Source organism: Lissotriton helveticus, chromosome 3_1 (assembly GCF_964261635.1).
Source record: "Lissotriton helveticus chromosome 3_1, aLisHel1.1, whole genome shotgun sequence".
In the NCBI taxonomy this organism is placed as follows: domain Eukaryota; kingdom Metazoa; phylum Chordata; class Amphibia; order Caudata; family Salamandridae; genus Lissotriton; species Lissotriton helveticus.
Window position 1 is genome coordinate 897,827,081 of NC_136061.1, and position 26,220 is coordinate 897,853,300.

Sequence of the window (26,220 nt, forward strand, 5' to 3'; positions counted from 1 at the left end):
TGAGCACACACCTTCATGATAGGGCCCCCGTGTGAGCCCGCACCTTCATGATAGGGCTCCTGAACTAAACTGTGGATCTCAGCTGTTCTTCTACAGACAGGAAAGAGTTCTGCAGTTCCTGTCTAGCTCCCTCACTCTACTTTAAACTCTCCTCAAAGTTGTAATTGTTTATAGCCTGGGGGAGTCGAAAACACTGGGCTGAGCTGTATATCATGAAAACAATCCTCCTCTCGCCTTTATTTTATTGCAGCAGACAATGGTCCATTCCTTTCCCACAGCCACTTCCTGGTGCACTGTCGCTGTTAATATTAAGTGGCAGCCCTATAGCCAGGGCCATTGAAAGTATACAGCGGGGGAGGGCCATTCTATCCGGCAGGAGGGATTAAGTTATGTGGCAAGAAAGGCAAAGTACGCGGCACAATACAGCACATTTTGTGATAGTATTACTTCATTATATTACCATTTTTACACGTTAACACTGTTTGGGCGAACATTTCATCACGTTCGCGCCAGTTTAACAGACAAACACAGCATGAAGCATCAGAAAGGTGACCAGTCAACCTTTGCGAAGGCCCTTTCACTGCACAATAAAAGACATTGCCAATTTCTTAGTGCCTTTTGAGATAGAAACATTTTTCTATTATAATGAGCCGATTTTGCAGCAGATGATGAATTCTGTGACCAATCCATAAAAATGTGGAAAACTCTGCATCTGAAAAATAGCATATTTCCAGTGGCCTGACATATACAGCGCACAATCTGCCACATGTAGGGCATCAGAGCGCCTTCCTTGTGTCTGGTTATATTCTGCCTAATGAGTATTGTTCATGTTTATGACAAGTTAACCCAAAAATGGAAAAAGTTAAAACACCTTATGCGACTATAGTGTAAGATTGATACAGAGGGAAATTACTGAGAATTGTGAACATGAGAACGGGTTAGACTAGTGGCCAAGGGCATGTAAAGCAAGTGTTCTGAACGTCAACTATATAGTAGACTTTAGTGGGGACCTACAAAAGTTTTCCTGAACACACGTAAAAAAATTGGAAACTTCTGATTTGCAACTAAATGTCCTGGCACCCGTTGGATGAAAAGCGGGGAGTACCCCTATTTGAAATTCTCAATTTGTGGAAAAAGGATGGCAAGAATAGGGCCGGTAATGTTACTGGAGAAAAAAGCAAAACTGAAAAAATAAGAGTTTACGTTGAAAAAACATAAGAATGTCTAATCTCTTCCCTTGCATAATGTATACAGTGCCTAACTTTTGCATTTGTAAGGTTTTGGAACCAGGTGCAAATGTCTCAAAGCGATTTGTGGTTACGTACAATACACATATCAAGCATTCATGAATCTGGGCCAAAAGGAAATGTTTGTGAATTACCAAATATGATCATTCTACTTGTGTAAGTGTAGATTATGCTATTTACAATTTAAGACTTTTTTGGGAGGCTCGTGAATCTAGACTATAGAACAAAGGAGGGGTGTGGTTAAGTGAGTATGTAACGGCTGGTAGTAGAATCAAGAGATTTTACTTCTTCTGAACGCTTTGTGTGATCTTAGCCACATCAATTCATTCAATTTGCCTAATTTCCAATATGTGACAAAACAGGGTGTATTTAGAATTGGAACTTACATGGTCAGGCCTATTGGCTTTGTCAATTGCAGTTACTTGATTAGTGCTCACACTTCCCGAGCCTTCCTTCAGATAGTTCAGCATTAGCTTACATTTCCAGAATTTAAGAAGTATTTTATTTTATAAGGGGAGATAAGATATTAGTTCTGCAACGGTTTTTCTCTTTCAATGGCCATGAAAGTTATTTTCAGAGTGCCTTCAGGCTTATGCCACACAGACTTCAGTTTTAGGACAGATCCTCTATTGTGGACCTGTGCTCACCGGAAGCCACGTCACTTTCCATATGGTATGGAGATTCTCAACAGACACTGTTGAAAACACAGCATCTTTTTTGCCGTGGGGATGGCAAGCGTCCTGAGAATTGAGGCGTTGATGTAATATTAGTTGCGAGCGCATGCATTTAAATCCAGACATTCTGCACTCAAACTGTGACCTACTTGTTATCAAAAGATTATATTCCGAATGTATCGTCTCCGTTTCAGGGACTTGTGATAGGCCCAGGTTACTTTGAACCCCCAGCTCAGCCAGGAAGGCCAGAGTGGCCTTGGTCTGATAAAGGCTTGCAGCATTACATTCCACTATTTTGTATTTCCAATGTCATAAATTTGGAAATAGATGGCAAACACAAATTGTAGAAGTGTGCCACACAAAGTCTGACAAAACAAATTAACCCAGAACAATGTAAGATAACAAGATAGAAAGCATAAGACAACATAACATAGCTTAACATGAAAGATAGAGTGAACTTACTGAGTGACCTTATAGAGTGCACAGCAGCTCAGAGAAAGTTCCTGCACTAACATAACATACTCATTCCTAGATGAAAGTTTGAAAAGCAGAAAAATACCAAAAGATGTACTCTTTCTAAGAGAAAATCAGGAGTCATCGCCCTGGACATCACATGGCGAGATTCTGTATCCAAGCGACTGTGGTTCTAATCCTGGCTTTCACTATTGAACATTCTGTGTTATCCTGGGCAAACCCTGCTTCACTTACATGCCAATATATGAAATGCTTAAAGTCAAGCCCTACTAAACGGTTGTCTTGGGTGTGACATAAAAGACTCGATTTGTTCAACACACAACTTTTAATGAGATGCTAAAAGTCATCCAGAATGACAAAGGCTTGATTTACAAATGTTACTCTTGAAATGCTAGTGGCATGACATCACAGAATGAAAGGCTCAGAGCTCGGAGGCCAGTGCAATGCAGCACCGGCTGGAACCCAAGACAATCTACTCTTCATGTGTACTTTTAAGTGTCTTGGAAGCTGATTGGCTGGGCACATCCCTACCTGCACACTCTCTGCACGAACCTACTTCCATGCGTGAACACGTCCACCTGCTAGTACTTGTCAATGTTGCAAATGTGAGAGCTCCAGGAAATCAGTGCCATCAGGGGATCCGCGGACCCGGCTCAGGAGTACCACCGGGAGCGCGTTCAGCATCCGATCGGGGGATGCTGTTGCTGGCGGCCGCGGAGGGCGGTGGGGTGTCCGGGAAGGCACCTCCTGCGCGCGGACCCTCCTGCCCCCCGCCGCCCGCGGCCGGGGCGCTGCTGGCCTCCTGCTGCCTGTGCCTGGCCTGCCTGGCCGGGTGCCTGTACCTGAGCTTCAGCGCCGGGCGCCTGCTGGCTGCTGCCCCGCCGCTGGGGGCGCGCTGGGAGCCGGGGGTGCAGCTGCGGGAGCTGATGCGGGAGCACGTGGAGCGCCTGCTGGCACAGGTGAGTGCGGGGCGCACACACAGGGCAGCGTTTCAAACTCAAAGGCACTTTTTTGGGGAATTCTGTCACACTGTAAGGGACACTTCTATAGCATTACCAGACTAGAGGGATTGAAGTGGCCCAGGAAGGGTAGCATGTCCTCCCAACTACTGGGAAAGACCCCCACTGACTCCACCCAGTCCCCTACAGCATCGTTTGGAAGTAAGGGAGCTACAATTGAGGTACAGTGAGCCCCTCGCAGCCGTTGGCGCCGGTGCCACTGCACCTGTTGCACTGCTGCTACCCATAACCCCGATGATATGTCATAAAACAATAAAACGCATCATGAGAACGAGGGCACAGCGTTCACCTTCTTTTCCTATTAGACTGTCAATAATAAACAGGATGACGCGTTAATGGCACGCATTGGCACCGACCAGCCTCTGCGGGTTGATAGCTATCTTCGGCGCCCGTGGGCACGCCGCGGGGTGCTCGCTGCAGCACACAGGGACACGAGAGGGTACTTAACCCAGTGCTGCTGCTGCTGGCTTCGCTCTGCGTGGGCACATCTCTCCGCTGCGCCCTCCTCCAGAAGCCTGGCACCCGCCTCCATTCCTGCCACTGCGCAGCATGCCCATACTGTACTGCCACCTGACTGCCATCTCCCCCGGCTCCTTATTGTCTACCCTGGACCCTTGATGCCCCCTTCACCCATCTACGTCACCCGTGAATTCTCTCTGCTGTGCCAGTGGCTAGTGCCTTCCTGCCTCCGAATCCTGCTCTCTTGTTCCTACCCTGTCCGTGATCCTGTCCGCTCGGCTCCCGTCGAGCGGGCACTCCCCCCCCCTGCACAGCTGGGGTCCAGCCTCCCCCAATCCCGCCAGGGTTCCAGCCGCCACCACGGACCTCCGCCGTCCTACTTTCTCGCTCCTGCCCTCATATGTTTCTGTCTCCCTCGCCCTCCAAGAGTCCCGTAGTGTTATTCCCAGAGCCAAGCATCCCCTCTACCCCAGGGCATGCCCAGTCCTAGTCCCAGTCTAATTGCCGGACCCAACCCCTCAGGCACTAACGCAAGGACCGCTGACCCCTGCCCGGGGTTCCTGCTGCCCCCATCTCAGACCCACAATCCCTTCCAGAGTGCCCGGTCCTACCCACTGCAGGACCCTACCCGCAGGCGCTTGCTCAAGGACCGATACCACCCTGCCCATGGTTCCTGCAGGTACTTCCTCCGCCGGGCACCTCTGTCCCGCGTGCCACCTGGTCCTGCTACACGACCCTCTCCTGTCGTAGTAGTGTCGTACGAAAGTGAAAGCAGACTGACTGGAGTAAACTTCTAGGCGTCAGCTCCGAGGGAAGCTCGGGGAGGAAGGGACGGGCGCGCTCTTCCCAGCCTCTGGACCGTTTCCTTCAAGCTTTGCCAACAAGCCGCCCACGCACGTCGTACATGGCATTCATACCGGTGTGTCCAGGAATCCTGCGTATTATGCTTCCTTATTACAGATCGGTAAAAAAGATGCTTACAGTCACAGGCCAGGGAGTTCATGCGCCTAGATGCCGGGATTCACAGAGCTATAGGTTGGACGCCAGGTAACACGAAGCGGGAGGGGGCGGGAAAGGGGGGTGGAGAGACGCAGAAGTGCCGGCAATGCCGGACCAGATTCGGGGGCGTTCCCGGCTTTCGGCTGACGTCGCGTGACGTCGGCAAAAGCCAAAGAATCTCGGGAACGCCCCCGAATCTGGTCCGGCATTGACGGACAGGCCCCTCGTCCAATGGCTAGGCTCCATTTATGGAGCCAGCCAATGAATGACGAGGGCCGACCCAAGCCACACTACAGTTCTCATCAGGTTTTCGCCTGCGCGAAAAAGATGCGCAGAGCGCATCTTTTCGCCAGGCAAAACCTAAAAAGGAAGCGAAATCGTACTATATGAGCACATTTCTTCCATAAAGAGCTTAGGGGAGGCCTGCTATCCTAGCCAAAGTTATTACTGAATGTATATTTATCTATATAGTCTTCCGAAGTGCTTACCTTTTGACGTACGAAACAATATTTTATAAGCTATGTCACTCCACGCTGGATCACGAACAAAGATGATCATGTACTTTAACTGTGCCTGACAACTGTATATTGAATGTATATATGTCTATATGTTAAACTGAAGTATGAAACATTAACAACTGATGAATCTCTACTGTAAAGTGCTCTGACACCCTACGCTGGGTCTTGTTCGCGCTATAAAAACCACTAAATAAATAAATAAAATAAATAAACACCCGCTTCGCGGAACACGCGCGGGCGCTCGCCGGGCGAAGCCCGGGCCAAGGACGGCCCCGTTCGGGACCGGATGAGGCTGGGCTGGGCCCCCCTCTTAGCTACCAGTTCTATAAGGTTAGTCTTCATTACGTTTAGAGACAATTAGGCTGGTTTTATACGAGTTATTAGTTGCTGAGCTTTGTTAATGATGAATTCGTGGAAGAGGAGGGGGTGGAATGCCACCACGGGTGAAAGTGTTGTTGGGACTCTGGACCAATTTATTGTAAGAGCTACCTCGGTACTAGCACATGAAATCGCCATGACTGAACGGCGGTTATCTCTTGATTCCCAGCAAAACAAACGGTCATCTTTGGGTGGACTAATGCTTGCACGCTTGCCAGAAGGTTGCCTGACTAGGCTCAGACTCATTGAATTCTGTAGGGGTATAATTCAACAACAGCAGAGCCATTGATCAGTTCCACCCCTTTTGATTTGGTACAATTGAGTTCATCAATCCCCACACTACGAGTGACTACTAGGTCTGTGCCCCAACCTAAAAATCAAGCACTGGAAATCTTACCAGAGCCGGCCTCAAAGAGGAAGTGGGGAGGGGCGCTCAAAGGTAAAATAAAATGCAAAAATACCTAAAGTGACTAAAACTGGTGGGTTGGCGCCATTATCATCATCTATTTCATCAGAGCCACAGCCTACCATTTCTACAGCAGGCACACAGAATGCGGCTACGACTGGAAATCTGTTGGTTGAAAATGAAGAGAGACTATGGGCTAGAATGGGGGCCCTTATATCGGCATCTTTTTCTCCAATCCTAGAAAGATTGACTGCAATAGAGGAGAAAGTAACCAATCTTGAACTTTTAGTTGTGTCTTATCATGCTTCTGCCATGGTTTTATTGGGGGTGGGGGGGAAAAATCGGTCCACTGAAACGGTGTCTAATGTGATAAGTAACCTCAATATCCCAAACTCGCTACCTGACATCCCACAAACATCTAATCCACTATCTACTGTACCAACTCGAAATAGGGGGGTGGCAATTGCTTCTGATGATGGCCCAGTGGCCCAGGAAGGCGGAGGGAGTGAGAAAGGGAATACGTCGGGTGAATCTGCCCAGCTTATCCCGAGCTCGCCTAGGGTGGAGGGAGATGGTTGCAATGCTAGGATCACTAGCAGCACAGTAGGCAACAACTGCATGCTTGGATTAGATAACCAACTAATCTCTGACCCTGGGGTTATTAGACATGTTTTCCCAGCAATAAATCCTGGGCAGGGAAACAGTTCATCTAGATATGATCCCAGAGTAGTAAACCTCCCCCTTGCTGCAGCACCATTGGTTGTAGTCCCGAGGAATGTACCTATTTTGCAGGAAGGCCGGGCTGAATCTACCAACGTTTTTTTTTTTTTAAACTCTTTATTCGCAACTATACAGTATTGGCACCGTTTTATCATTGGTTCTTATCACACTGTACAGTCTTTTTCTCATTTTCTTCCCAACCAAACAAGACGGTTATGTACTATTCCAGCATGTTATAGATGTCATATGGAAAGAAATACAGGAGTACAGTACATCATATTCTTCCCATGCGGTCTGGGTGATTTCACCTATCACATTCCCCTACCAGTATACTCAACTTCCAGTCGGTCATGCTGTTCATCAGTGATTGGATGAACGGCAATCATCTGAAATTAAATCCGGACAAGACGGAACTTGTTGTTACTGGTAGCACTCCCAGTCCTTGGTCCCCTAGCTTTTGGCCCCCTTCCCTGGGTTCCTCCCCCACCCCTTCTTTTTCAGTAAAAACTTTAGGGATCTCACTCAACAAGCACCTCACCCCCCACACTCAGATCAATTCTGTTGTTTCCTCCTGTTTCTTTGCCCTTCGCACCATACGTAAAATCTCCCGGTTCTTCTCTGTTCCTGCCCTTAAACTCATCCTGATGGCGATGGTTCTGTCCCGGCTGGATTATGGGAACATTGTATATAATGGAGCCCCCGCTTATGCTTTCCACCGTCTCCAGCTAGTCCAAAATCAGGCCGCCCGCCTGATCCATGGCCTACCTAGATTTCATCACGTCACTCCCCTTCTTCAATTCCTACACTGGCTCCCTATCAAAGAGCGGGCTCTCTTTAAATTGGGATGCACCACTTTTCAGGCCTTGGCGGGGACTGCCCCTGACTTCATCTCCTCCGCCATCAGTACCTACTGCCCCAACAGAGAACTCCGTTCCTCTACTAAATCTCTGCTCTCTGTTCCCCGCTTTAAGAAAAAGAAATCCGGGGGCTCAAAATTCAGGGTTCTTGCCCCTATGTTTTGGAACTCTCTTCCCTTTCACATTAGATCTATCCCCTCCTATTCTGATTTTCGCAGAGCACTTAAGACTTTTCTTTTCTCCCGTGCTTTTCCATCCTAGCATTTTGCTTCACTTACCACCCACCTCTGGCTAAGCGTCCTCCTAGCGCCATGAAACCGCATGGTATAAGTGCGCTATATAAAATGCTGTAAATTCAAAATTCAAATTAAAAAAATTCAAATTCCCCAATCTACATTTCCATGAAGGCGCTTGTAAAGTCGTTGGTACATTACACAGTGTCACATCAACAAGTTTAGAAATCAACAAACTAAAGGATCAAACCCCGATCCTCCCCCCTTCCCACAACACCCACCCTGTCCCCATACGTCTCCTGCTCATGTATATTCCAAAATGAAACACTCCGTCATATTGAATCAGACTGTCATAGCATGTATTTTAAGTTCACATAAACCACACCCGTGCACCAGCGGGCTTTAGTACACCGATACTGCACGCGTCTTCAGACCCTGTACTATCCTTCCATTCACACACCCTCCATCTGCGATGTTGCCACCTCTACCTCCTCGAGTTCTAGCAGCATAGCCTCCCACTCCTGCGCTATAGGATGCTTCCTTTCCCCCTCCCCTCCTCCCGTCGCAGTACTTCACTCTCCGCCCTGCCCCATTTCAACATCTCAGACTGCCATACAGATACTCTAGGCGGTCTGGGTGACTTCCACCTCATCGTAATAACCCTTATCGCTAATAGCAGGGCCAGATCTAGGAATTTCAATTTAGCTTTTTGTTTTTTAGATCTTTTGCGGGATACCACCAAACAATACAACGCATCCTCATCTACCAAACAGTTAATGGCTAAAACAATGCACTGGCTGAACGTACAATTGAAAGAAGCGGAGGTATGAGCTGGGACATTTGCAACCAACTTATAATGGCTAGACGTTTTTCTTGGGTATACTTGAATGTTTAGGAAATCGGAATGAAGGGCTTTGTCTTTCTAAAATATCTGTGCTTCCTCTAGGGTTTTTCTATAGCCCTTACCATAACTCCCTATCAGGAGGGAGGGCCAATAGTGACTACCACAGCAACCATCATGGGGTTATGGTGCACCCATTTGAATTGAATGTAGCAAATAGATTTGCCCCATTGTCTGGCCTAGATGGCTGTGATTGACTGTCACCTGCTGACACCACTGAGTTGGAAGAGACCCCCAATGTTTCTGACACCTTCCACCCGTCGGACTCAAACCCTCAATTAATAAACACCAACGGGATTCACAGGCTACTGAGAACATGGCTATGCTTGGACAAAAGGTAGGCTTAGCCGAGAGGTCATTTAATATATTATCCTGGAACATTGCTGGGTTGCTCACGAAGACCAGATCCGAGGACTGGTCAAATTTCATTGAGTCGTGCGACATGGTTGCGTTCCAAGAAACCTGGGCTCTGAGTACGATCTTTTGGCCAGGTTATCTGGCATTCGGCAAGCCTGCAACTACTAGTAGTAAAGGGCGTCCATCCGGTGGTCTATTAATATAGGTGAGACAACAGGCTGGTTTCCAGGTTGAAGAGATAACGATCGATAAACCAGATATTCAGGTCATTAGAATAACCTCCACACATGAATCCGAGTGTATATTCATATACGTCTATACCAGAGGGCAGGTAGGTGGAAAGGCTTCACCGACCATTTCTAGTTTGGACTCTTCTGAAAACCCTAAATGGCCCCTGTAATAAGATCATTGCGGAGGATTTTAATTGCACGTTCGAGCCTCTTGGTTTAGAGGACGGAAATCTTACCAACGATGAAGATGCGGTTTGGGGCGTCCCGTCATTATTGGTCGCCCCAATTAAGAAATGGACTGAAGCTGTGCTCCAGCTTAAAAGTCTAACTATGGAGAGTGGGCTCTGTGCAGTTAATGGAAGATCTAAATCAGATACTCAAGGCAACTTTACTTTTAGTAATGGGTCAAGGAAAAGCAGGATTGACTGTTTTCTTATTAATGTAGAACTCTGGCAAAGGGTGAGGGATATGGAGGTCGTGAATAGACCGGAGAGCGACCATGAACCTCTTTTTTTGACATTAGATGTGATTTGCACCCAGAATCGGAGTAGCAGCCTGCACACCGTAACTTCAGATGTGATTGTGTCCAACTATTCCCGCAGGTTAAAATGGGCACAGTTTGCCGCGGATGAGGTCACTGTAACTCAAATCAAGCTGACACTTGCAGATTTTCTCGCTGCCCTTTCGCAATTAGATCCTAATGAGGATACCTTATAGCCCTTACAGCACATCATGAGGCCCTGTTCACCAAGCTTAGATCTTACTTTGTAAAACCTAAAGTGCGAATTAACAGGTGCCAATGGTATAAGGCAGCAAAATGGTATGATGGGGCATGTAGGAATGCATTCAGGGCTCTGTCCAGTGCAATAAGGGCAGGCTCTGTCCAGGAGGTAAGGAGTAGGAGATCTGAATACAAGGTTATCCAACAACGGGCAAAAAAAGGCCCATGATGTAAATAGATGGAAGGACCTGCTGGCCGCATGTAACAGAACAAACGGGTGTAGATTTTGGCACTTAACTAAGTGGGGAGGTGACCATGCTGGTCCGGCACCTGCTAACAATGTGCCCCAGAAGCTTGGGTTACATATTTTAAGACCCAATTTTCTTCTAACACACACGACTTAGGACAGTATCAATGTGCAGATCCAGAGGTATTACTAACAGTTACCCCACTAGAAATAGAATGTGCTTTTGATGGGGTGGCTGCAGGCAGAGCCCCGGGGCCGAATGGCATCCCGGCAGATATATTTAAATCTGACTGGGAGAATTGGCTGAAATATATTCTTATTCTTGCCAATGGTTTAGCTAGAGGTGCCCCCATCCCAGAATCTTGGCACAGGGCAGAAATTATCCCCATATACAAAAAGGGAGATCGAGCCTGCTCATCCAACTATCGGCCCATCAGTCTTATTGACACTATGCAAAAGTTGGTGGCTAGACTAGTGCTAAGTAGGGTAAATAGGTGGATTGATGATAACGAGATACTCTCCACCTATCAAGCAGGATTTCGCTCCCATGTTAGCACTACTGATCAAGTCTTTAGATTTATGATGTTATATTGGAACACCGTGGTCTTAGCTGGGGGCACCCTTTGTGCTGCATTCATAGATCTTAAGTCGGCATTTGATCTAGTGCCCCGTAATAAACTTTGGGACACTCTTAACAAAGCTGGGATGCCCGCAGAGATCCTTTCATTCATTATTAAACTATATGACTCTACTTATGCCCAAGTTAGATGGGTACAACAGGGGAGAAAACTGAATGCTTTTTGGTAAACAAGGGAGTATGGCAGGGGTGTGTTCTAGCCCCTGCCCTTTTCTCCCTGTTAATCAATAATGTTGTGTCATACGACTCTGATTATCCCACTGATGCTCCGACTCTCGCTGGTTCGAGGGTTCCCTTATTAACGTTTGCAGACGATACCTTAATTTTGTCTAAGTTGGTCTGCAAAGAGCCCTCGACCGATTTCGTCTTTTTTGTAATGACCATAATCTTGTAGTCAATGTTGATAAGACCAAGTTCATGGTCTTGCACAAAAGTAAAACAGTGAAAGCCAGAGTAGAAATTAATAATGTGCCCCTTGAACAAACTGATTCTTTTACTTACTTGGGGGTCACAATGGGCAAAAGACTGAATTGGAAGCCACAGATGGATTTACTGGTTGTAAAGCATAATCAACTAGCGGGAGCCCTCCTAAAAGAACATCGTCTATCCTTGACTAAACCAGTGGCTCCTGTTATGGCTATTTATCAAGGAAAGGTTAGAGCCTCAATAATTTATGGAGCTGAGCTCCGGGGATTCAAAAAGTTATTACCTATAGTCCAAGCACAGAATACGTTTTTGAGGGCATTGACTGGTCTCCCACTGTCTACACCACTTAGACCGTTATTGATGGATCTTGGGTGTAGAGACCTCTTGCCTATTGGATGCGGCTTTGGACCACACCGGAGCTGGCTCCCTATGCGCAAGCACTTAAGCACATTAGAGAAGCTGATCAATCCAATATATTTTCATGGTTACACAGGATTAAAGCTTATTGGATATGGGCCTCAACCATTTATGGCTGGACCCAGAAGGGAATTCTTCCCCTCAAAAATGGAATTTAACATCTTATATAGGGGGATGGTCTGGCAGAAGTCCTTTTCTCAGATGAATGTTGACTCCTCAACAGGCCTCTTTCTGGGTCATAAAATCGAGTACAGAATGGAGGCCTACTGGGATACCATCACCAGTTTTGGAGATAGGAAGCTCTACCACCAATTTAGAGTGGGAAGCCTCCCCATAAAATCGTTCACTAAAAACTGGGGGACTGATCTTGATTTATAATGCCACTCTTGTCCATGTGAAGAAGAGACCTTGCCGCATATCCTATTTGTTTGCCCTGCATATAAGGCGCCTCGCCAAAAATGGCTTAAGCCAGTTTGTGCCAAAATGGGAACAAGATCCTGCCAAACGACTTTGCGTATTTTAAAATCTGACACCAGCGAAGTCATAGTGGCTGCTATGGTCACATTTTGGAGCTGGACGTGGGCCATAAGAAGGATCAGGATGCAGGGCATTACGTAATTATCCCAATACCTGACTTGTCATCTTGTAATAGATGTTTTTGAGCTCTGGTGTTTTAGCATTCTCCAACTTAAATACGCTTATATGTGCTACACGTTTGCGAACCTCTTGTTACATCTAATTATGATTCTACCCTTTTGTTATGATTTTATTTATCTTTAATGATAAAAGTCCTACTATATGTATTCGAAATTAGATATGTAAACGGATTTTATGAGTTTTATTGAGATTTTATATGTTTTATTAAGCCAATTCTGGTTTTATTGTTCTTTTGTATATGCATCTTTTATGATTGTTTATAATCGAATAAGACTAACTGAACAGCCAATCCTTTCATGACATTCTTAGCAGAAGTTATTTAGTTGTCTCTTCTTGCAAGTGGCTGCTCAGATGCCTTTTGCCTAAATTAATACTCTTGCTTTTCACCTAGCAGTTTCCCTTTCTGTGCTGGTCACTGTGTTGACTATGTGAAAGCGTGCCTTTAATGTCTTTGCAACACAGTCCTCTCCTACCTAGCTTAAAAGCCGTTGGCAGTATATTTTGTTTGCAGGAAGTTTAAAATCATGTTTCTTTGTTTTTATTGTATTTGTATTGGAGTACAAAGGCAAAAAGGGCGTGTCTGTGTAAGGAAGTAGATAACAGAATGAAGAATTGTGTGTCAATCTCAAGGGCTACATAAACTGGTAGGTGATATGTGGTCCTTATTCGGGTTTTGAAATTTCGACAATGCTTTTGTTTTTTGTTTAAGTAGTATTGCTGACTCTGAAACTAAACTGTCTGTTGTAGGATAGACTGCTGGATAAGCCATTGTGAAGACAATAAAAAAAGGCATTTTGTTATACCGTTTGGCACAGGAATAAGAAAACAGGCATGCTGCAGCTTTATTTCGAGCTTTTTCCTTAATTGAGACATGTACTGCATAGATGTCAAACCTTTTTTCAAGTATCTATGTTTAACTATTATTTTGATCCATAACAGCTGTTTTCCTTATTTTAGTTTATAAAATGTGTACCACGGCTCTGTGTTCAGGGATGTGGTCTTTTTAAACCATACTGCTTATGTTTCATAAGGATATAAGCAATGGATATGAAATATGACCCTTCCGGGCCCTGTAGTCATGTCCTTAACTTTTCAGACAAAAAAACTCATTGATTTCGGAATAATTAGTGTAAAAGTGTTAACGTAACCATGTTGTTCCTGATGACATTTCATATGCTTTACTTAATCTTGCATTCTTTATCAGTGTTTGCTTGTTCCAGGGTGTTGTTACTTTATTTTTTCAGCGCGCATATTACTCGTCTCCCCTCCCTCATAACCTATTTCCCATTTTCTGGTTCTCCGGCACTGCATGGTCATACAAATGGCAACAGCACCATGCAAATATCATCAGTCCACAGCATACACAAAAAAAGTAAAACAAATTGTCATTTTCAACTCCAACAGCTCTAACTTTCACAAATGCGAGATCGATTGCATTGCAAATGCTTGTTTAATATACTGTAATGTAAGACCGTACTAGTATATCTAACTATCACATCACTTTAACATTTTGATTTCCAGTCATTTAAAAAATCTTTTTTTTTGCTATATTCATCCAACTCTCCCGCTGAGTTCAGCATTTGGGAGTGGGTGATGGGGGGGGCCTGCCTGCACACGTCCAAATGCTGTGCCTCAATGGGGTTCAGAAAAGGGGGTGGTGATGGACAGAGCATCTGAGTTAAACAGAACACTCATACCCAGTCAAAAGATCAGGGCTTGATCCATCACCGTTTTTTAGCTCACTGCACCATCCCAGTTCAGAACCTGGCTACATGCAAATTAGTCTGTCCCTGGCCCAGTGCATCATGGGAACAGGGCAGACCAAACTACCAAGCCAATTCTTTACTGGAAAGGAAACAAGCTTCCGGGGACCGGTTTCTGGCATTGCAGCCGTCTTCGGCCCGGCTTGCTTGAATCCTGATGGTGCAGTGAGCAAGGGACTCATGTCTGAGCATGCCCTGCCACTCCTATAGTGGCCAAAACGATTCAGAAAAGGGGGTGGTGATGGACAGAGCATCTGAGTTAAACAGAACACTCATACCCAGTCAAAAGATCAGGGCTTGATCCATCACTGTTTTTTAGCTCACTGCACCATCCCAGTTCAGAACCTGGCTACATGCAAATTAGTCTGTCCCTGGCCCAGTGCATCATGGGAACAGGGCAGACCAAACTACCAAGCCAATTCTTTACTGGAAAGGAAACAAGCTTCCGGGGACCGGTTTCTGGCATTGCAGCCGTCTTCGGCCCGGCTTGCTTGAATCCTGATGGTGCAGTGAGCAAGGGACTCATGTCTGAGCATGCCCTGCCACTCCTATAGTGGCCAAAACGATTCAGAAAAGGGGGTGGTGATGGACAGAGCATCTGAGTTAAACAGAACACTCATACCCAGTCAAAAGATCAGGGCTTGATCCATCACCGTTTTTTAGCTCACTGCACCATCCCAGTTCAGAACCTGGCTACATGCAAATTAGTCTGTCCCTGGCCCAGTGCATCATGGGAACAGGGCAGACCAAACTACCAAGCCAATTCTTTACTGGAAAGGAAACAAGCTTCCGGGGACCGGTTTCTGGCATTGCAGCCGTCTTCGGCCCGGCTTGCTTGAATCCTGATGGTGCAGTGAGCAAGGGACTCATGTCTGAGCATGCCCTGCCACTCCTATAGTGGCCAAAACGATTCAGAAAAGGGGGTGGTGATGGACAGAGCATCTGAGTTAAACAGAACACTCATACCCAGTCAAAAGATCAGGGCTTGATCCATCACCGTTTTTTAGCTCACTGCACCATCCCAGTTCAGAACCTGGCTACATGCAAATTAGTCTGTCCCTGGCCCAGTGCATCATGGGAACAGGGCAGACCAAACTACCAAGCCAATTCTTTACTGGAAAGGAAACAAGCTTCCGGGGACCGGTTTCTGGCATTGCAGCCGTCTTCGGCCCGGCTTGCTTGAATCCTGATGGTGCAGTGAGCAAGGGACTCATGTCTGAGCATGCCCTGCCACTCCTATAGTGGCCAAAACGATTCAGAAAAGGGGGTGGTAATGGACAGAGCATCTGAGTTAAACAGAACACTCATACCCAGTCAAAAGATCAGGGCTTGATCCATCACCGTTTTTTAGCTCACTGCACCATCCCAGTTCAGAACCTGGCTACATGCAAATTAGTCTGTCCCTGGCCCAGTGCATCATGGGAACAGGGCAGACCAAACTACCAAGCCAATTCTTTACTGGAAAGGAAACAAGCTTCCGGGGACCGGTTTCTGGCATTGCAGCCGTCTTCGGCCCGGCTTGCTTGAATCCTGATGGTGCAGTGAGCAATGGGGAGCTGGGTGAATATGATTTAAAAAAAGACAGAAAAAACCCTGCTGGGAGCAGCAAAGGTTTGGTCACAGAGACTGACCTGCAGCCAGGTCCTGCACCCAACCTTCCCCTGGGGTGGCCAACCTCTCCTCACACAAGGTCTTTGGATGCCTTCGTGGCATAGGTTGGCTGAGGGCCTGTGCCCAAGCCCTGTGGGCAGCCAGTCTATGAAAGAAAGGGAAACCCAGGCGGGTAGCCTACCCCCATGCTCCCTCCATCTCATATTATTTCCATTTATTGTTTTTAGCATTTATTTTCTGGGTACTATTGTATTCCCACAAAGCTGTGACCAAGAGTCACCTACATGGTACTACAGTACCATGCAAGCTTCATCCAGTGAAGCTTCCGTAGTCCCCTGGTACGAGTGCTGCAGGGGTTCTGCACCGAGCAGTGGGGTAACGTAACTGGAGAGGCCCACCACCCCAGTCAAGAGTTCTCAGGCCAGGGGCTTGCTACCAGTGGACAGTGACAGAGAGAGCCCCCTGGAACTCGGGACCCCCCACATCACAGGGGCTGTGGGGGCTAATATTATGCCATTGGGTCTCGGGAGGGATGCACTAGGTCCCAAGGGTGTCCTGCAGTACAATATCTTTTTTATTATTTTTTTTTAGCCTTTGGGGGGGGGTCTCTCTAGGTTTCCCTCATGAGTGCCAGGGGATCAAGTTATCCATACCCTAGGCTCTTATATATTTTCTTTCTTAACTTTTTCAGGATGCAAGAGTTCCCGTGTCCTGTAATGGTGGCTGCAACATATTTCTTCCAGTTCCAGCCAGACAATCGGATCTTTAGGTCTCGTTGGACAAAAGGGCAGTTGGGTGAAAAAGCTCTTTTGACTGATCTGGAACCTTATTTTTTAAATTTACGGTACTACAAGACTCTTGCAATACTCACACAGAATCAACTATCCACATATACCTATTTTTTAACCCTTTTATTCCCTTCCCGAGTGACTCTTGAAACCCAAATTGCTCAAACGGCTGAACGGATTTACACCAAATCATGAAAAGCATGCTTTCTGAGTAAAGTTCTAACTTTCTACCAAGTCGCTGTTAATCAGTTCACCTGTTTTCCTGTATTGTTTCTGAAAAGTTCCTATGAGAATTAACATGATTAAAGGGGTTGAGACCTAATAGCCCTCTCTCCCACTCTCTTTTTTTTAGGCCAGTCTTGATGGATCATCCTGAAAGGTTACAGGAAGGAGCCGAAGTGGATGACCTTTTTTGTTTGGAAAGGTTTGGGAAGATTCATAAAGTGGCACTAAAGTGAAACAAACAAAAACGTTCTTCCTATGGAAACTTCTAACTATAACTACATTATAAATTACACAGTGATGGTCACCACTGTGTAGTTATAGTTAGGTCAGAGTTTCCATAGGAAGAGCAAAGAAGATGTAAAACTGAGTTGCCTTGTTGGGATTCAATCTTGTGACTTGTATTTTACTACATCCTGTGAGCAGTGCGAGTTCATAGCACTCACCCATTTAGTCAGTACTCAAGAGGAGTGACATGTTTTTCATGATGTATGTAAAGAACAATAGGTTGAAATGCTACCCTGAGTGTTTGTTAGTGGATACACTTATTTCAAGCATTCCCCCCATCACCTTTTGCGTGTTGGATGTAACGCCCTACGTGGTAAAAGGTATACCCAGACTTGGGCCAATTGCTCACTGTAACACTGGAACCAGGCTACTTTCAACTGAAGAGCCCCAATTAGTGAGAAACTGGTCTTTGGTTGCTTGTGTTCAGTACAGAGAGGACCTGGCTTGGAAGTTCAGTCTGGACTGTTCCTATTGGAGCAGGATCAAGACTGATTTGCATATGGTGTGGTGTACTCTGAGGTGGCATGGTGGACAAAAGGACGATAGGTTGGAATGCTAACCCAAGCAATTGCCAGTGGTTAAGCCTATTGCAATCATCCCTTCATCAACTTTTGGTTGTTTGGTGTAAGTAAAGGTTATGTGTTAAGAAGGCAGAAAACTATTGTTCTTTAAAGATGAACACCGTTAATACCTGCTCCCAATTTTCTTTTGCTGTCTTTGACATATGGCCTCATCATTAACAACAATGTATCTAATTATAAATTACTAGTAGGTTCTCCTACCTCTCAGAGCACAGAAGACCTGTATCCCTTAATTCATAAGCCAAAAACAGTGAGAGCACATTGAATCCTCTGTTCATGAGCTCTAATGATATTAAAGTTGAGGGCCCAATGAGATTATGTCAATTAACTCATGAACCACAATTAGTGACATCATACTGAACCTCTTTCTATGAACTTATGAACTGTAACCTTTGAGAGAATACTGATCTTATATGCACAAATCCTTCGACTTATTTAACCTTTGGGAGTACATTGATTCTGTGTGCAAGAGCTCATGAAAATGTCAATACAAGCTGAGCTCATATTAATTAACTCATGAACTGTAAACATTGAGAATAAACTGAACCTGTATTCAGCTACTCAGGAACCATAACCACTGGGAGCATTCTACTAAGCCCTAGGCATAATTTTTATCTTGCTGGAGAAAGTGTATGAGTTCTGGGAATTTTGCACTCAAGGCAACACGTGTCGTTCCCCGAAATCGCCCCTCCATGAGGTGTAATGAAATTACATGAGGTCCTTTTAGCATCATGTTGCGTCCAATAAGATAAGCCATCAGGTTGTGGGGTTTACTTTTATACTTCCCTGATCTTGAGGGACTTGAAGTCCCCTCATCAGTTTCAGAGCTAATAGGGGGTCATAAGGGCAGACATCTCCCGGATCACCTTTTGTTTCTGCTGCCGATAATGCATTTCAAAACTATTTTCCATGCATATGGCACTGGGTGACTTTACCTTTCCAAGTGAATTGTTTATATTTCAAATGTAAAATGTTTTGCAGGGATGCAGTGCAGCTCTGTCTCTGAAGCAGGACTCTGGATGCAACTCGCATATCACTGCTGTCAGACTTTGACCCCTGTTTTTTACTTTACAATATGGTGGTCTATAACAAGAAGAGTTCCTGCTTAAATATATACATCTTTGATTTTGTTTCCTAAAAAAAGTTGGACTGAAACGCAGCAACCGGTCTTTAGTTATGCCAAGGACATGTTGCGACTGACTACCCTGGGGTGTATTCCCTAAAAGAAATATCAATTGGAAACACAGTGACAAAAATACAAAGACTTCATCAATCAGAGGATACATTTGTGTAAGTAATGTCACTGCAGTAAGTGCACAAATAAACGTTCACAATGAAATGCACTTTTATAAGTGGGCAATGCAATATAGAAAGAATACACCTATTAAGTGGGCTCTCTTTAGTTAAGTGAGAAAATGTGCCCAATAGTGTGTAGGGTCACTAGTGTTCAACCTGCTTAGGGAACTGTTTAGTTTGGGATATTGTATAGCCCAGATTCATTTGAGCGGTATTGTCGGTCATGATTAAACAATCACAAGATGTAGATGCTATATACAACTTGAAATCGATGTGGCATGTGAAATGACATCCCCAGTTAACTTGAACTACCTGTAATACATGCAGTGTTTTAGCTAAATTGTATTAGAATGATCCATGTTCCCATTATTTATGTAAGCTTTTCTTTAGGTGAGTGGGCATCAACATGCATAAGGAAGGACAGTCGTGCTCCGCACAATATGAAAGTATTATAATACTTTTTAAGTGCCTCATCTGAACATTATTTTTGTCAGTCCTGATTTATGAAAACAATGCCCTAACAGGATCCACTGGGCCTATTTTTTTTAATTTATGAAGGAGGGAAACTTCTCAAAACCTTTTGGAGGAACTTGGGTTCACTTGATTGATTCATGTGCCGAGTGTAATTTCAACAGGTTATATAAACCCTATCACTTTCAAAGTTCACCAGCTGCCACTGGTCACTGTAGCCTTTCAGGAAAGTTTCAGCTCTCTCATACCCCTCTGCCCCAACACACACACACACCTGGGACTTGGCACAAAATGTCCCTCTGCCACTGAACACACCCTGAGTTTCATACAGGAAATACAGTTTCATTGTGATCTGCGCAAATATCATTCGCTCCTCACAGTTCCTAAGTCATGAAAATAGGTTTATTGTGCTCTCTGGGTTTATGAGGCATGAATATGGGGCCATTGTGTACTGAGCTTCAGTTATGAAGATATGTTCATCATTCTCTCAGAGTTTGAGCCATGGATACAGGTGATGGCTGTGTCAGAGGGTATGAGCCAGCAATGCAAGTTCTCTGCTTGCAGAGGGTAGGAGTGAGGTATACAGAATCCCTTCACTCAGAGATGGCAGCATCACGAATACAGATTACGGGTGCTCTCAGAAGATAGGCGTAATGAACGCTTGATCAGTAAGCCCCAGAAGATAGGCATTATGCATAACAGCTGTTAATTTGTAAGTACTCTGAGTTGGTGCTCCCAACCTTAGGGCGCCACCTCTAAGTGTAGCCCTATAATAAAATAAGCACTGGCAAAGCCAACAGATCCCCCCCCCCCCGGGATCTATTGGCTTTAGCAATACCTTTTAGCCATGACTTTCGGCATCCGCCATGCTTTGCAGCGTAGCAAAATAGAAAAAGTGTATTACTGTATTTTGTAGGTGTTCACACCTACAAAATGATATGGCCGCTTTTTTTCCACACTCGCCCAATAAAAAGAAAAAAAAACACAATTGTTTTTTCTTCTCTTTGGAAATCAGGTTTGAAGGAGCAACACAGGTGGGGAACCGGAATTAACAAGGGGCAAGGTGGGTTGGGAAGAAGCAGCATGGGAAGAAGCAGCATGGGCACGGCGTGAGGAAGAAACATGATAGGCCGAGGATTCAACATTGAGGGCATAGGGGGAGTACCGTGGGCACGAGGGAGAGTAACGTGATTCCAAGCTAATGGTAAGTTTATGGTTCAGTAAAACAGAAAATATACTTTCTATTGAACAATTGCTGCTTTTATGCTAAGTATCTTTTGTTAGGTCTCGCGACCTATCGATGCGCGCATGCGCATCGAGCGGAGCGAGAATTCATGTCGGCAAACTGCTTGTGAAACCACCAGCTTTTTGCCTGGCGTTTTCACGAAGTTCACGTGAACCACGTGATCAACATGAACGCGCATCAGCCTCCCTCCCTCCTAATTGCATCTTGCCGCATAGCACATCAAAGGGCTTCGCCCAGCGTGCGCTCTGCAGCTTCTCGGCTTCTCCTCCCCTAATTGGATTTCTCCTCCCCCTCCCCAGCCAGCTTCCCCCAGGCCGTGTTCCCTCATCCCTCGCACCCCCTCCTGACTCAAATTTTGTTGTAACGGTAAAGTAAAATTTAGCATGCTTTGTGCAGCATACCGATCTTGCGGTTGATGAGAATACTTAGCTGTCAGTTTCACTTGTTGAAGACTTCATGTGCCCAGACCGTATATTCCGATACTACACGCTAGAACAGGAAGTATAAAGACGAGCAGGAAAGAGCAGACCAAAATACAGCTGCGTGCATGTCAACTCATCCTCATTTGGCAGATGTCACTCGTTTCTGTAACGTACACCATAACTTTCTATAATATACAAGGAAATATGTCTCCCCGTCATCCCTAAAATATTCTTTCTCCAACCAATGTAATCGAAGTACCCTCTAAATTGATTGGCCTCTCTCTCGCTCGCTCTCTATTGAGAGAGAGAGAGAGAGAGAGAGAGATAGAACTGGTTGATGTGTACAGATGCATGCCACCAAGCTTTCTCCCAGGCCAGGCATTACCCACTGAGAGTGCAATGGTCAGTGGGGAGCTGCTCTACTTCACTCCGATGTTCTTCATTCTGTCAGGAGCGGATGTTCATGTCGAAGAGCATGTTGCTTAAATATGGCTACCTGCGCTCAGCAGATGTCCGTGAACCTTGGACTTTGCAGCATAACGGATTGCAAAACACGTTTATTTTACGGAGACAGTTCCTTCCCGAACGAGACATTTATGAAGTTAACATTCCAGTTTCAATTAAAACACTACATTGGCAGTGGAACGACACAAATGCCATAATTGTAAAAACATAGCTACCAAATTAAATTAATTTCCCCATCTCAACATATTTATTGGGATAAAATTAAAGTGACACTGAATAGCCAAAAGCAACAAACAAGCATTGGCATTGCCAATAGGTCTCGCTTGTGGGACCTTATAAGTATTTAGTTTTGCAGCACAATATCCGATTATTCAACAAGGATATTGTGCTGCAAAACTAAATACTTATAAGGTCCCACAAGCGAGACCTATTGGCAATGCCAATGCTTGTTTTTTATTTGTGTTTGAACCTACATATATACTCAAAGGTCTGTCGGTTGATAGCAAGATGAATGAACATACCTCCAAACGTATGGATAATGAATGGTTGAATTCGAGAGCTTAAAGTGTGGTCGAAAATACATGATTCCAGTGAACATGATGGTCAGTTCAATTTACTCTCAATTGCATGAGTAATGAATGTAAATGTTTACAGTTTATAACCTAGTTCAAAGGAGCAAAAAAGTGGATGGCCTTTGCGGATTTGAAAATCACTCCTGTAGTGCTATGTTGTTTTTAATCCTAAACCATGGTTGCCCCAATAACATTTTTTTGCAAATCCTGTAGTTAGTTTTACCCATCACCTTCACTTGCTCTGCTGCCCTTATCAACCTGTTTTCATCGATTGGGTATTTAGTATACCTCTCTTAGTACAAAACATCCCTGAGCTCCTCCCTCTCAGTGAGGGTTGTAGCCCATATCATGACTAGGCATGATGATATGAGGAGGTTCCCAATGATGATGCATGCCACCTATGGTGGGTGCGAGAAACTGACCTATAAAAGTGACATTCCTCAATGGTTAGGTTCTCAGCTAGGCACTGAACGCTTAGAGACCCGAGGGTTCCTATGCTTCTTTGAAATGATCATCTTCTCATAAACTAATTTGGTTTTTGCAATCCTCTCAGATAGTGGTTCTTAAGCTTTTGATTTCTGTGGTCTCCCATTTAATCATTACTGGAACCCAGGGTCCCCACTGAATCATTATTGCAATCTGGGGGGACACGCACAAGGAAGGTACTTACTGGAAGATGGGGACCCCGGCCTAAGCCTTTTTGTTTATTTGAACCACAGAACAATACATAAAAAATATTTAAAGAAACGAACATTCATCAAATAAATATACAAATAATTAAATATCTTATTTAGTTTGCAAACAAGATTAAAAAATTCTAAATTTGAATGGGAAGGTTGGATCTTCTCTCAATTCAATTGTGGCCACTCAGTGTCCATACTAAATTCTGTCTGATGCACTTGCACTGTTCCATGGAATCAATTTGAGGATACTGCATTAAATTATGGCTTTCCATTTAAAATTCCTTCATATTTACAGAATGATTTAAAAATTTCAATTTACCATTTTGCTTTTCTATTTATATCCAATGTATTAATCTGTTCAGAATATTTTATTTTCTAAGTAGTTGTGGACTGCCTGAGAAGACTGCATAGACCCCAAGGGGTCCCCGAACCAAAGGATGAGATCCACTTCTCTAAGAGATACAGACAAACGAAGGTGCACTCTTAATTATTCAGAAGCATGGCAGTAGTAATGCAGGTCTTGCCATTGAATAGTACACTGCTGCAAGGTATAGTTCCGTGCTTAGGATTCTGGTAATGTGTTGTCTGCAGAGGTGGTTATGAATATGCTTTTTTTAAAACAATGACTAAACAATCAATATTAACCTGCCGTGAAGTTATTAACTTAACTGTGACTCAGACTCCAGTATCTGATCTAATTCATTTGGCCCCTGTTGTGTACTGGGTGCAAACTTGGTCAATAAAAAACACAGTTAAATTCATTGTTATTATTCTTTCAGTTTTGCAGCCATTTGTTAATGAAACAATACAACACAAAGTAATGAGTGAAGAATTTGCTTTCGATCATAATACTAAAAATGAGGATTTGGAGACCACAGTTAATATGACACAGAAAAAAACATTAGGATTAAAGAAAGGTGGAAGAAAGAACAATATATCATAAGTCAGCTAATTAGGAGGAGAAGAGATACCTTATTATTTTTAGCTTTGGGGAATGTACACTAAGGGGCTGATTATGATGTTGGTTGGAGTTGCCTCTGACCGACATCACCGCGGAATCGGGACCAACCGACAATCAGTCGGCGGTCCCGACTGCAGAATTATGATGTGACCACACATGGTAAGGTCGCATACTCCCATTTCTCTATTGGATCATGTGCTACGGCGAGAACCGGCAATAGCACAAGCTCCCGTAGAGAAATGGGAGATTGTGTTAATCCCTGCACAGCAGGGCAACACTGGTGCCCCCTCTGCCCCCAACCGCAAAGAGAAGAAAAGCCTGACATGGAAAGCCTGTGGGAAACCGAGCAACGAAATCACAACGGCGGAAACACCGTCCATTGGAATTATGGGACGGTCTACTACTGGCCGACAGGCTGCTTGGTGCCCATCAGAATCCAGTCAGAATGATTGCTGGTTTCTATTCCGACCGCCTAGATTGTAATTAGGCGGTTGGAATCGAAACTGGGGATTTCGGTCGGAAAGCCTCTGACAGAGATTGTAATAGGCCGCTAAATCGGTGGCCAAGAGCACTGCAGGAAAAATGCCAACAGCAACAAAGATGTTGAGGATGACTAGTTAAATAACCAATCACATTTTGAATCAAATAATAAATTCTGAAAATGCTCGATGTTGTCTGTTAAGTACATTCTAATATAGTAGTAATGTCTCATTGGGAATCTTTAGACATTCTGAGTAAGGCATCGATACCGATGTTCAAAGATACTAACTAGGCTGTATGAATTAGCACATACAATGTTAAACTGTATCCATTTAAAGTACCTACACAAGTATCGTCTTTATTGGCTTTGATGCATTTCATGATAATGAAACGGGGGAATGTTATAGGAACCATGTATATTAATCTTCCTTCTTTCTTTGTATATTGGTTTGTACTTAGTATTTTAAGAATTTTTGCTTTCTTCCTTAACATTTTAAGAAATATTGTAGCAGATTCGTAAGGGACATGCATTGATTTCAAGATAACGGTAAGCTTATGGTTCAGTAAAATAGAACTTTTCCTTTCTATACAGTTTTAATACGTTCTATTTCACAATTGCTGTTATTTGCTAAGTAAATTTTCTTTTTATGAAAATTGACCTGTGTGTGGCCCTACCTATATATTCAAAGTGTGGTGGAAAATACAGGATGTTAGTGAACATGATGGTTGTTCAATTTACTCCCAGCTGCACGAGTAATGAATGTATATATCTACAGGCTTATGATGGGCCCAAAAGCAATGGATAGTGTTTATTAGTTATGGTATGTTCTTTTCTACCTTATGTTGAGTTTACAGTGTATCTTTCATTGAGGAGGAGCCCAGGATTCTTGGTTCATTTAAGAAAGGTTGTTTGGCCAAACCTTTCTTCACAGTTTCCAACAATACGTTTGCAAAAGTGCAAGGGAATCCTAGCTCCAGCTTGTAATATTACATGCAAAGACTCCACTGAGGAGGGGAATCATTCATTTAATGATATCAGAAAAGGGCCAGGAGAGTTAGTATCAGTAACAGAGAGATGTGAGCTCACTTTTTGATCAAAAAGTGTATTTCTAGCTGGAAATGCAGCCCAGAAACAGGCAGGGAGTTTCTTTTCTTTAACACCAGGCAGCGATAAATGTTTTTTTACTGTAGAGTGGCTAAATAAGTCATTTCTTGATGGAGATGTACAGCACACTGGCGTCTGGCCTGGACTGCCACCCAGTCCTATTAAGTGCTGGATGAATAAAGTGAGCATTGAATCAAAACATGTCAGCACACCAGTAGCTACTCAACAGGCAGCTCAAGCTCTCTTTAACATGTGTACCCTTTGCCAAGGCTTGTTTCCTCAGTCGGCCCCTGGCTGATGGGTGCGGACAGAAGGATGTACAATACTGTTCCATACCTGGGTAAGACTTACTGATGAACAACAGGAACTCTCGCGTATGAGACCCGAAGGGTAACTGCACCTCCAAATCAATGTCTTTTGACAGAAATCTTACTGCAACATCAGCACCTTTTCAAAAACAGACAAGCAACAAATGGTATAGTGGTAATGTATCCACGCACAGTACTGTATTATGTACAATTGCCACTCTGACACTGTAGTTATGTCTATGTATATACCAGAAAGCTATTAAGGCCATAGGCAGGACACAGATTACAAATGGGAACCAGTACCTGTCAATTAAGTCATTAGTTATATAGTATTTCAGTGAGTAAGTAAGAGAAAGGGATATAGACGAAAAAGGGAGAGAA

At 44.4% G+C, this 26,220-nt stretch overlaps 1 protein-coding gene across 1 annotated transcript in view; it reads right to left on the reverse strand.

Moving 5' to 3' along the window:
- The window catches only part of INPP5B (inositol polyphosphate-5-phosphatase B), a 923,852-nt gene extending 897,879 nt beyond the window's left edge, over positions 1 to 25,973 (reverse strand). Inside the window, exon 1 of the mRNA XM_078681233.1 lies at positions 25,868 to 25,973. The gene's annotated coding sequence lies outside the window, so the exon portion shown is untranslated. The remainder of the gene's footprint in view (positions 1 to 25,867) is intronic.
- Between the last annotated feature and the right edge of the window lie 247 nt (positions 25,974 to 26,220).